The 13,098-nt window shown below is 38.5% G+C and overlaps 1 non-coding gene across 1 annotated transcript; it reads right to left on the reverse strand.

Moving 5' to 3' along the window:
- Positions 1-7,502: 7,502 nt before the first annotated feature.
- On the reverse strand, positions 7,503-7,609 carry LOC141699429 (small nucleolar RNA R71). Its single transcript, XR_012565893.1, has one exon. It is a non-coding gene; the product is annotated as a small nucleolar RNA R71 (small nucleolar RNA).
- Positions 7,610-13,098: the final 5,489 nt, after the last annotated feature.

Consider the following 13,098-nt stretch of genomic DNA (forward strand, 5'->3'; position numbering starts at 1 on the left):
CTTTCTCCTCAAACTGTGATAACAGGGCTTTACCACCTGTCATATGCCTGGAATATCCACATCCAGATGACTCTCTTCACTATGCCCTGCACACACTGAGTCTTAGGTGTGTTTGGAAACCCAAGCAGTGTTGGGTAGTTTCTTCTTAGTAACTTGTTCTGCAGAAGTAGAATGAGTTATTTTAGAAGAGATAGAATTCAGTGACTGTTGTGCACATTTTTCTTCTGATGTGGGCTCATTCCATGTTTTTTTAAGGCCTACTCTCAGTTTGTGGCAACTCTTCATTACTTTCAAGTTGCAAGGAATGCAGTCAAACTTGTCATAGAATGAATATGGATCATTTGAATTTGCTTCATTGTATTTGCAAGTTCCTTCAGCTGGCTTGCTAACAACCTTCTTACAAAGGTGAGTTAGATGATTTGTAGAGCCACATTTTTCACATTTCTGTCTAGGAGCATTTGCAACATAAGTGAAATTATTGCCTTTGTTTATCCCTATTTTCCCATTTCTATATTTCTTTTTCTTTCTTGTATCTTCAGTTTTGGTTTCTTGAACAGGAGTCTTGGGACTTTGTTTGTTCATAAGCTTCTCTTCAGTATTGAAAGACTGAACTGATTCTTCAGTTTTATTTTCTTTATCTTCGTTAGCAATTTCTTGCTTGATAATCAATTCTTCTTCACTGAAGTTGACTACACATGCTTTGAATATAGGTGCATTAACCTCTTTCAAAAAGGTTGGAGCATTCTCAGTCTTCTTTGCTTTCCCTTTGTCACCTACAGTCTTCTTTTTGTCACTCATGTCATCATAGTCAAGGCCAATAGCAATGTTTGCACATGGCTTATTCTTCTTATGATACTGTCCGACCAGTTCAGATGCATTTCTGAAAGATTTCATCTTTACTTCATTCTTTTCTAGCTTCTCCCTTAACACTTCTTCAATTTCATTTGCACACTTGAGCTTGTTCTTGAGATAAGCATTTTCTTGTTTTAAAGCTTCAAGCTCAACCAGCAACAATTCAGTTTCTTGCTTCTCATTCTCGAGCTTCTCCTTTATCTTTGTTAATCTGCTAACTTTTTCATTAGCAGCAACCATATTTGTATGAATGTGAAACATTTCTGTGCTCATCTTTTCAACAGTTTCCTTGTATTGATTCACATTTAAATCAATAGTGGTAAGAGTTGGTGTATGTGCTTTTGATGAGGATGATTCACCTTGTTCCAAAGCCATTAGAGCATAGTTTCCAACTTCCACTTCTTCATCATTATTTGAATCATCCCAACTCTTTCCCTCCGTAATGTAAGCTTTGCTTTGTTGCTTTTTTAGAAGAGCTTCATATTTTGCTTCCAGTTCAAGATAAGCTTTGTCTTTCTTTTCCTTCTTGGGTTTCCTGCATTCTGTAGCAAAGTGGCCTAGTTCATCACAATTGAAGCACCTTATATTAGATCTTTCAACAAATCTAGTTTTGTAACCACTCTTGTTGTCAGAATTGTACTTCCCTTTCTCTTTCCAGCTGTTGTGTTTGTTGAAGGATTGTCCTTTACTCCTGAGGTACCTTGGCTTCTGTACTCTAATGTTAGAGAATTTTCTAGCTAAATATGCCATTGACTGATCTAGCTTATCCAGTTCTTCAAGAGTATAGAACTTATCCTTTTCCAACTCTAGTATGACTTGCTCCTGTGAATCAATTGTTCCCTGCTCACTTGTTGAGGCAACTGGAATATGAGATCTTGGTTCATCGTTAGATGTTTGACCTTCATTTACTATTAAATCACTTGAACCATCTACAACATGTCCTTGGCCAAATCTCAATGATTGCCTTTGAATCATCTCTAGTTTATATGTTTTGAGAATTCCATATAGAACTTCCAGAGTTATTCTGCTCAAGTCTCTCCCTTCCCTGATTGTTGAGATTTTCCGTTCCAAATGGTCAGGAAGAGTAAGCAAGAACTTTAGATTCACCTCTTCAGCTTCATAGTATTTGTCATGAAGCTGCAAGTCATTTATCATCTTATTGAATCTTTCAAACACATCAGTAATGTTTTCCTTAGGCTTAGCCAGGAAACCCTCATACTGTGAAATCAGTATCCTTCTTTGATTAGATCTAACCTCCTCAGTTCCTTCACAGATTATTTCAATCTACTCCCATATTTGCTTGGCAGTGTCACAGTTGACAATATTGTTGTACATCACATTGTCAAGTGACTCAATCAATATCAATTGCAAGCTGCTATCCAGGGAGACTTTCTCCTTTTCAGGGTCAGAATACTCCGCTGGGACTTTTGGAGCATAATGAGCTGGTATGACCATGTCTCCATCTGTAGATTCCTCAACTCTTACCATAGGAATGAAGGGTCCATTCTTGAGGATTTGAATATAGAGTGGATTGGCCATCTTGATAAACAGCATCATTTTCTTTTTCCAAAGAGTGTAGTTAGCTTTGTCAAAGGTAGGAATTTTGATGCTACTGATTTTCTGTGTATTCATTCTTCCAAGATCTTGAATCTGTTTACTTTCAGATCTTGCTCTGATACCACTTGTTAGGAAATGAATAACACATATAGGGGGTAAATTGTTACTTCTGACTTAAGGACCAGTGTTAACTTTATAACTTAGTTAGTTGTTGGTTTACACAGTGGATAATAAACATGCTATTAGCTTTACTAAACTGTCACTTGTCATTTCTATTTATAGAAAAGCAAATCTTCCATTTCTGGTTTAGCATATCTTTGACATCCCGTGTTTACTTAAATCTTCCTCTGTCAGTTAATCTTTGCCATTGATCTTGCACACTCTTCAAACTGCTTTTTGTAGACTTGTCAATCTAGCTATTGGATTTTTTGTTGATTGTTTATCTTGGATATTGAACTGATCTGCAATTCTGTACTTTGAGATTATACCTCGAGATCTCCAGTTTAGATCTATAAAACACTCGACATCTCGATAAGTACATAGGCTTATCGAGATCTATAGCACTATATATCTATTTTGGCTTGTAGAGGTCTTCAGCTTGTCGAGATCTGTAGTCTTCACATCTTCACTTTGACTTGTAGATAAGTCTTAGTTTTCTAATTAAACTTGACTTATCGATAACTCTGAGTTCTCTAGTGAAGGAATGACTTGTCGATATCTCCAATCTTCAGTTCTTCAACTTGGCTTGTCGATATCTTCCTGAGTTCTCTAGTAGCTTTCTTGACTTCTCCACTCCAAATTCATTTCTTCTATCCCGGTGGATATTGCTCATCCGTCGAGTAGTGATTGTATCCCGATGGATGTGCCTAACAGCAATCATCCGTCGGATAGCCAAACTACTATCCCGATGGATGTTCCTCATCCGTCGGTACGCTTTGGAGTTCTCGAATGACTTCTCTATAACATCAAATATGTGACTTGTAGAGATCTTGACTTAGAATATTTTTCTCCAAATAGATTTATTCAACTCCAAGCTTCTTCAAAATTCTTCTGAGGCATGATCTTCTTGATCTTCTTCCAGATAGAATCCTTAGGCTTGATACTATTTTAGGAAAAAGACTCTAGTCTGCTCCTTTGTATTTTTACAGACTTTAAGTGTTACAAGTACAAAATATAAATTAAGATAACAATAGAACTTACTTAGGGTTGGCAAGATGTCTTAGTCTTGTTGAACTATAAGCATGTCTTTTACAACATGTTATCCTTTGAAACTTGACTGGCTCATCCATTGAAACTCGACTAGCTCATCCGTTAAAGCTTTGTAGATTAGAAGTTGAAGTTATTCCCATAGCAGTTGATACTCTTTCATTTATACAAAATTACAAGGCATTTTATATTTACACTTAACCCTCTGATTTTGTATATCTAGCTAGTAGTCAACATGACTTAGAAATAACTAAAACTCCCAAACCCCCCCCCAACTATTCTAGTATACAGAATGTGCTACAAACTTATTCATATAAGCTACTATTTCAACGGATAAATAATATGGCCATCCGTTCATAGCTACAAAAATATTTAACTTATCTACTTAGAGTATTTTGATAAGTTATCATCAAGCCTACAACATATTCCTTACATATGATTTATTCGTTTTAGCCAAGATCAAGATAAATGACGTGCAAGTAATTGGCTTAAGATTTGTGTTTCTTGAAGTTTGACGAATAATTGCAAATAGTTTATATATCGAATTATAATCCCACAGAACACTAAAGATGTTAGGTGGGATTATACGATATGTTTCATAATTGTTTATATACACGATATGTGTTAGCCAAGATCGAGATAAATTATGTGCAATTAGTTAGCTAGCTTGTGGATTTGATTCGTCTTTAAATTTGATGGATAATTATGAAATGTTTATATATATCTCGAGTTATAACCCCACGAAACACTAAAGATGTTAGTTGAGATTATACGATACTTTTCGTAATATTTTATGTGCACGATATGTGTTAGCCAAGATCGAGATAAATAAAATACAAGTGATTAGCTAACTCATGAACTTAATCCATCTTGATATTTGACAATTTATGAAGTGTTTATATCGAATATAACCCATCGGAACACTAAAGATATTAGTAGGGATTATAAGATACTTTCATAATCTTTAATATGCACGATATGTGTTGGCCAAAATCGTGATAAATAAAGTGCAATTAATTGGCCAACTTGTTAAGTTATGTCAAATAAAATCTTACCCTTGGAGATTAAGTACTTTGATTTATAGATATTTTTATTTATGTGTTTCTTTTCGAAGATCAAGTACTTGTTCGAATCTGAGTTCGAATCTGAGTTCGAATCTTAGTTCTCTTTACCTTTGAGAACGTTCTTTATAAGAGATCTAGTATAAAAGCTTAAGATGAAGTAGAGAAATTAAGTATAAAGCTCAAATAAAAAGAACTCAAATAAGAAGCTTAAAGTTATCACTTTTGGAAAACACACGAAAAAGTTCACCAAAAAAGTTCACCAGAGGTTTGGCAGGATTTTGACACTTTGGACGAACTTGGGCAACCATTCGGGAGGCCGGGGAGTGGTAGTAAATGAGCTCACTTTGTGGGAGGAAACTTGGTTGGGTGAATCTAAGCTTTTGGAACAAAAACCTTGTATATATGATAATATATAAAAGAGAGAATTTTTTTGAGAAAAAGTAGGTGTATAGAATTTTGAAAGAGATAAAGAGAGTATACCTCTTGTCAATTCCAGCAACTTTGTGGCTCTTATCTTGAATAAATTGGGTTGGGGTGGGGGTTTATTTATTGTAGAATTTAGGTGGATTGAATGGTGGAAATTAAAAGAGAATGGATGGTAGATTATGGAAGAGACATGGATTGATGAAAAGGAAAGCTAGTTAAAATTATATATTAAATTTGTTTTCTTGAGAGAGATAAATGAGTTTTCTCACACATGTTAAGTGGCATTTATGACACTTATGTATGCTCTAATAAGCTTTGAGTTGTTGTATTTGTACTCAAGTTATTTGTGTTTTAACGTGTTTTCAAGTGTTTTTGCATTTCAGGCTTTACTTCGTGAATCAGGTGAATTAGCATTATTTTGATGCTAATATGGTATTTAGGATGTGTTGAAATAAAAATTTGAAAGATTGGCTCGAAGCTGCGAGGAATAAAGAAGCAGAAAAAAATAAGTTTTGGCAGAAGGCAGGCGCGTCCGCGCTAGTGTTGCGCGCGGCCGCGCCGGGGGAACAGAAAGTTAGCGCGCCCGCGCTGGTGAAGCGCGCGCCCGCGCTGGGTCAGGATTTAAAAATCATGATTCTTGTTCAATTCGAATTCTGTACTCCTGGGAATGCATGGACTGCTATATAAACATAACTTAGGTTGTTTTTTAGATATATTCAGATATTCAGAGTTTTCAAGACATCAAGGAAGGAGATAACGACAAGAGACCTTTTGGCACAATTCAACAAAGGCGAAGACGATCTAGTTTATTCTTGTGAATCTTTATTTTGAGTTGTAATTTGGATGCTTGTTTCTTGTTTTTTTGAACCTATATTCTTGTTTGTACTTGGTTTTATTTATTCGTATAAAGAATACATTTGTTATTTCATGTTTTCATTGGAACCCACATTGGCAATGAGTTCGATTATGGGCTAATCGTTATCGTGGGGTTCTAGCGGATTTATTTATGGATTTCTTTAGTTAAATTATTTGATGCCTTAGTGTGTGGTGATTGTATGTTATCCTAGTTATGGTTGTGCTTATTCGTCTTGTGAGCATCGCGAACTTATAAGATAGCGTGTTAATTCTTAATGAAGCGAAAGTCAATTTAAGGATTTAGAACTTGCCATGCTATCATAGGTTCATGTATTGTTATGCATGATTCGTAGGTAATTTTAACCATCTTACTTGCCCTATATAATCAAGATAGATAACTTGTGTTTAAACCGTTAGGTTGTCAGATTCTATAGACATTTAGGGTCTCAATATAATTGGTGCATATTCAGCGTCTATCTCTTTTTTAGATGTCTGGTAGAATGGTACTCGCGCAACGAAAATTGGCGTTTATCAGTTTCGTGTTATCTGATTAGTATCATCACCATTGCATGCTAAGGTTGAGATTAATAAAACTATTGAATGAAGTACTTAATGAAGTTAGAATCCCATGTTTGTCATATAAATTAATCCAGTCTATTTTACTCTCTTAGTTATAATTGTTAGCGTAATTCTTAGTTATAAACATCCTCACTTTGTTATTGTCTTAGCATTGAATAATAACCATACATTGTTGCTTAGGTGCATAATTTAGATAGTTAACCAATATAGTCTCTGTTGGATCGAATTTTATTTATATCTTATACTACTTGCGAACTCGTATACTTGCGTATAATATTAGCGCGTGTTTAGCGACTAACAAGTTTTTGGCACCGCTGCCGGGGACTGGAGTGTTAATTACTAGTTTATGTGCTTTCCATCAATGGTCGTTAAAGTTTATTGACTCGGACATTGTTACTTATTTGTTTCCTTGTTTTATTTTAGGTGATCTAGCGAGGGTGTATGCATACGCGTTCTCGTAAGAAAACACTAGATAAAGTCGAGGAAGAACTTGTGGTAGTTCGTAGGGAAGTTTTTGAGGAAAAAAAGAAGGTAGAAGAAGAAGAGAAAGTTGAAGAGCTAATTGTAGTATCTATGGGTGATCAAGCAGAAAATCCGAAGGCTTTGATGGACTATTCTAAGCCTAAGATTAATGACATTCAGTCTAGCATCATTAGACCAGCCATCGCGACTAACACTTTTGAGATCAAGTCAAGCACGATCCAGATGATACAGAACTCAGTTCAGTTTGGGGGTTCTCCTACCGAAGACCCCAATATGCACATCAGGGATTTCATCGAGATCTGCGACACTTTCAAGTTCATTGGTGTGACTGAAGATGCTATCAAGCTGCGACTCTTCCCATTTTCTTTGAGGGACAAAGCTAAGTGCTGGTTACATTCTCTACCGGCAGGTTCTATCACAACTTGGGAAGATCTTGCTCAAAAGTTTCTCACTAAATTTTTTCCCATGGCGAAGACTGCAGCAATCAGGAATGCTCTTACCTAGTTTGCGCAACAAACTGGAGAATCTCTGTGTGAGGCTTGAGATAGATATAAGGAGATGCTAAGGAAGTGCCCACACCATGGCATGCCTGATTGGATGATTATCAACTGTTTCTACAATGGATTGGGTCCTACTTCTAGGCCCATGCTTGATGCAGCATCAGGAGGAGCCTTGTGGGCTAAGATCTATGATGAAGCTTACGAACTTATTGAACTGATGGCTGCTAATGAATACCAGATACCTTCCCAGAGACTGACTTAGGGAAAAGTTGCAGGAATTTTGGAGTTGGATGCAGCAACTGCTATAGCTGCCCAACTTAAGGCTTTGACAATAAAGGTGGACACTTTGGCTAATTATGGAGTTAATCAAATCACTAGTATCTGTGAGCTTTGTGCTGGTGCCCATGAGACTGATCAGTGTGCAATATCTAATGAATCAGCTCAGTTTATGAGTAACTTCCAGCGATCGCAGCAACCTGTGCCAGCCACCTATCATCCAAACAACCGCAATCATCCTAATTTCAGTTGGAACAATGCTCAGAATACGGTTCAACAGCCTTATCATCAGTATTCAGCTAAGCAGTACAACCCCCCTGGTTTTCAGCAACCGCAGTATGCACCAAAACAACAACTCCAACTACAACCAGCTAATGAAAAATCTGAATTAGAGGAGTTGAAGCTTATGTGCAAAAGCCAAGCGGTTTCTATCAAGACCTTGGAAAATCAAATTGGGCAAATTGCCAATGCCTTGCTAAATTGTCAGCCTGGTACACTACCTAGTGACACTGAAGTGCCAGGAAAGAAGGAAGCTAAGGAGCAGGTAAAGGTAATCACTTTGAGGTCTGGAAAGGTTGCTAATCCCGAACAAACTCAAGAGTTGACTGAAAAAGCTGGAGCTGAGAAAGAAGTAGAGCAGCAGGATGAAGAAGTGGAACCAAGGAAGACTACTGTTGAGCACACTCCTCCTGAGGGTAATACAGGGGAGAAACAGATCTATCCTCCACTGCCTTTTCCTAAGAGGCTGCAGAAGAAAAAGCTGGACAAGCAATTCGAGAAGTTTCTGGAGGTGTTCAAGAAACTTCATATCAACATACCTTCCGCTGAGGCTCTCGAGCAGATGCCTAGTTATGCAAAGTTTATGAAAGGTATTCTCTCTCGGAAAGTGAAGTTAGATGATTTAGAGATTGTCGCTCTCACGGAGGAATGCAGTGTTGTGTTGCAACAGAAGTTGCCTCTGAAGCTTAAGGATCCAGGAAGCTTTACTATTCCATGTACTATTGGGAAAGTGTCTTTTGACAGATGCTTATGTGATTTGGGAGCTAGCATCAATCTGATGCCTTTGTCAATCTTCAAGCAATTGGACTTACCTGGTCCCAAACCAACTTACATGACCTTACAGTTGGCCGACCGTTCTATTACATATCCGACAGGTATTATGGAGGATGTCTTAGTCAAGGTGAATAAACTCATCTTCCCTGCTGATTTCGTCATTCTTTGTATTCGAGGAGGACAAGAAGATTCCCATAATCTTGGGAAGGCCTTTCTTGGCAACTGGCAGAACCTTGATTGATGTGTAGAAGGGTGAGCTTACAATGCGAGTATTGGATCAGGATGTAACTTTCAATGTGTTCAATGCTATGAAATTTCCTACCGATAACGAGGAGTGCTTAAAAGTGGAGTTGGTTGATTCGGTGGTCACATCGGAACTTGATCAATTGCTAAGGTCTAATGCCTTAGAAAAAGTCTTGTTGGGAAATTCGGATAACGAAGATGACGAAGGTGATGAGCAATTACAATATTTGAATGCTTCTCCCTGGAAAAGGAAGATTGATATGTCTTTTAAATCTCTTGGAATGGAGGAATTGAACAAAGCTCCTAAACACCTCAAGCCTTCTATTAAAAAAGCTCATAATCTTGAGCTTAAGCCTTTACCTGAACATTTGAGGTATGCTTTTTTAGGTGATGCATCTACTCTGCCTGTCATTATTGCATCTGACCTTTCAGGTAGCGATGAGGAAAAGTTTTTGAGAATTCTGAGAGAGTTCAAATCGGCTATTAGATGGACTATAGCAGATATCATGGGAATCAACCGTTCTTACTGCATGCATAGAATTCTATTAGAAGAAGGTAGTAAGCCTACAGTCGAGCAGCAAATAAGACTTAATCCAATCATGAAGGAAGTAGTAAAGAAGGAAATTCTGAAGTGCCTAGATGCAGGGATCATTTATCCTATCTTTGACAGTTCATGGGTAAGCCCGGTTCAATGTGTACCAAAAAAGGTGGTATTACTGTGGTAGCAAATGAGAAGAATGAGCTTATTCCTACAAGAACAGTCACGGTGTGGAGAGTCTGTATGGACTATAGGAAGCTGAACAAAGCCACTAGAAAGGATCACTTTCCCCTGCCTTTCAATGATCAGATGCTTGACAGGTTGGCTGGTCATGAGTACTATTGTCTGCTGGACGGTTATTCGGGTTACAACCAGATTTGTATTGCTCCAGAAGATCAGGAGAAAACTACCTTCACTTGTCCATTCGGTACATTCGCCTTTAGACGAGTTTCTTTCAGACTGTGTGGTGCACCAGCCACATTTCAGCGATGTATGGTGGCCATCTTTACTGACATGATTGGCCAGAATGTGGAACTGTTCATGAATGACTTCTCAGTCTTTGGCGATTCTTTTGATGAATGCTTGCAAAATCTTGGACACGTCCTCAAGAGGTGCATTGAGACCAATCTGGTTTTCAATTGGGAGAAATGTCACTTCATGGTGCGTCAAGGCATAATTCTCGGGCACAAGGTTTCTAGTAAGGGTCTTGAGGTGGATAAGGCCAAGGTGGGGGTCATTGAGAATCTTTCCCCTCCTATTTCTGTCATGGGAATTCGCAGTTTTCTTGGTCACACGGGTTTATACAGGCATTTCATCAAAGACTTCTCGAAAATTTCAAATCCATTATGCAATTTACTAGAGAAAGATGTCCCTTTCAAATTTGATGACGAGTGCCTTGCAGCTTTTAAGACATTGAAGAAGAGTCTAATCTTGGCACCAGTCATAACTGCACCTGATTGGAATGAACCTTTTGAGATGATGTGTGATGCAAGTGATTATGCAGTTGGAGCAGTTCTTGGGCAGAGGAAGAACAACATATTTTATGTGGTCTACTATGCTAGTAAGACTCTAAATGGTGCTCAACTGAATTACACTACTACAGAGAAAGAACTTTAGCTATTGTTTATGGTTTTAAGAAATTTCGATCTTATCTACTTGGGACTAAGGTGACAGTTTTCACGGATCACACCGACATTCGATATCTTGTCTCGAAGAAGGACTCTAAGCCTAGATTAATTCGATGGGTTCTTTTGCTCCAAGAATTTGAACTAGAGATCAAGGACAGAAAGGGAACTAAAAATCAAGTTGCTGATCATCTCTCGCGATTAGAGAATCCTAATGCTACTTCATTGGATAAGACATTGATAAATGAGTCTTTTCCCGACGAGCAGCTGTTTGGAGTGCAATAAGAAGAGCCGTGGTTTGCAGACATTGTGAACTACCTTATGAGTAACATCATGCCTCCCGACTTATCTTATGCTCAAGGGAAGAAGTTTCTACATGAAGTGAAGTGGTATATGTGGGATGAGCCATTTCTTTTACACCAGGGAGCTGACCAAATCATCAGGAGATGTATTCCTTACAGTGAAACGGGGGGGATCTTGCGAGATTGCCACTCAACAGCTTATGGAGGACATTATGGTGGAGAAAAGACAGCAGCTCGTGTTCTTCAAGCAGATTTCTTTTGGCCGACATTGTTTAAAGATGCTCATCAGTTTGTTTTGAAATGTGATCGATGTCAACGTGTGGGTAATATGTCCAAGAGGGATGAGATGCATCTTAATGTGCTTCTCGAGGTTGAGGTCTTCGATGTTTGGGGAATTGACTTCATGGGGCCATTTGTCTCATCTTGGAACAATCAGTATATCCTGTTGGCGGTTGATTATGTGTCGAAATGGGTTGAAGTTGAGGTGTTGCCAACGAACGATGCGAAAGTGGTGCTTAATTTTCTTCACAAGCAGATATAACAAGGTTTGGGACTCCAAGAGTCATAATCAGTTATGAGGAGTCGCATTTTTGCAATCGCAAGTTTACTGCTATGATGAAAAGGTATAATGTGAATCATCGCATTGCTATGGCTTATCATCCTCAGACAAATGGTCAAGCTGAGGTATTAAACAGAGAGATCAAGCACATTTTAGAGAAAGTAGTGTGTCCATCAAGGAAGGATTGGTCTTTGAAGCTTGATGAAGCTGTTTGGGTGTATAGAACAGCATATAAGACTCCATTGGGAATGTCGCCGTTTTAATTGGTCTATGGCAAGGGGTGTCATTTACCCTTGGAGCTCGAGCATAAAGCATACTGGGCTTTAAAGAAATTGAATCTGGACTTAGCTGCAGCTTGAAAGAAAAGGATGCTTCAATTGAACGAACTTGACGAATTTCGACTTCAAGCTTATGAGAACAACAAAATGTATAAGGAGAAAGTCAAGAGGTGGCACGATCGGGGTCTAGTGCTCAAGAAATTATACTAGGACAATAAGTGCTTTTATTTAACTCCCGCCTTCGTCTTTTTCCTAGAAAGTTGAAGTCAAGATGGTCAGGTCCTTTTATTGTCAAAACTGTGTTTCTACATGGAGCGGTGGAAATTTTTGAGAATGATCTGGGCCAAGAATTCAAGGTAAATGGTCAAAGGTTGAAGCGTTATTAAGGTGATATGGAAAACCGCGAGGTGGTTAGTGCCCTTTTATTATCAACTTGATCTTGAGATTCTACGTCGAGCTAGCGACGTAAAAGAAGCGCTTCTTGGGAGGCAACCCAAGTATGTTGTACATTAGTAGGTAGAGGAAGCAAGAAGAAAGGAAAAAATTAGAAAAAGAAAAAAAATTCAGGGCCAAGTACAGAAGCTAGGCGCGCCCGCGCTGTTCAAGCGCGCGGCCCCACCATTTTTCCAGTAGCTGAGCGCGTCCGCGCTGTCCTAGTGCGCGACCGCGCTGGTTTTCCAGAAGTAGAGCGCGCCTGCACTATCTCAGCGCGCGCCCGCGCCGGTCCCTGTAAGAAAATTTTTTTAAGGCGGCAGTTTATAAGGTAAAATCGGGATTCTAATTCCAAAATCAATTCAAACCCGATTTCTACTCTTCCACACCTCATAATTCCCTCTCCCAATCAATTCTATTATTGCCACGATTCCCATAATCAATCCCACTTCTATTCCTTATCAAATTCACACCCCTCCACCTATAAATACATACACTTATACACAACTTCTCCACCAATTCACAAACTCTCAAACATAAATTCTCTCTAAACACTTAAGCTTTTATTCACTCTTTTTCAATCCGATGGCACCTAAGACAGAGAACTCATGTTGGAAGCAACACCACCGATTCATCTTTTGCTGGTGGTGTGAGACCTAGGTTTTCTACTCCTGAAGCTGAGGAGGAGTATACGAGGCTTCTCTCATAGCCTATTGCTAAGGAGAGAGAATTTCTGCCATCCGTGAGGGATGGTAAGTTGTTGGAGATGAT

The sequence above is a fragment of the Apium graveolens genome, chromosome 11 (assembly GCF_009905375.1).
Source record: "Apium graveolens cultivar Ventura chromosome 11, ASM990537v1, whole genome shotgun sequence".
Lineage (NCBI taxonomy): Eukaryota > Viridiplantae > Streptophyta > Magnoliopsida > Apiales > Apiaceae > Apium > Apium graveolens.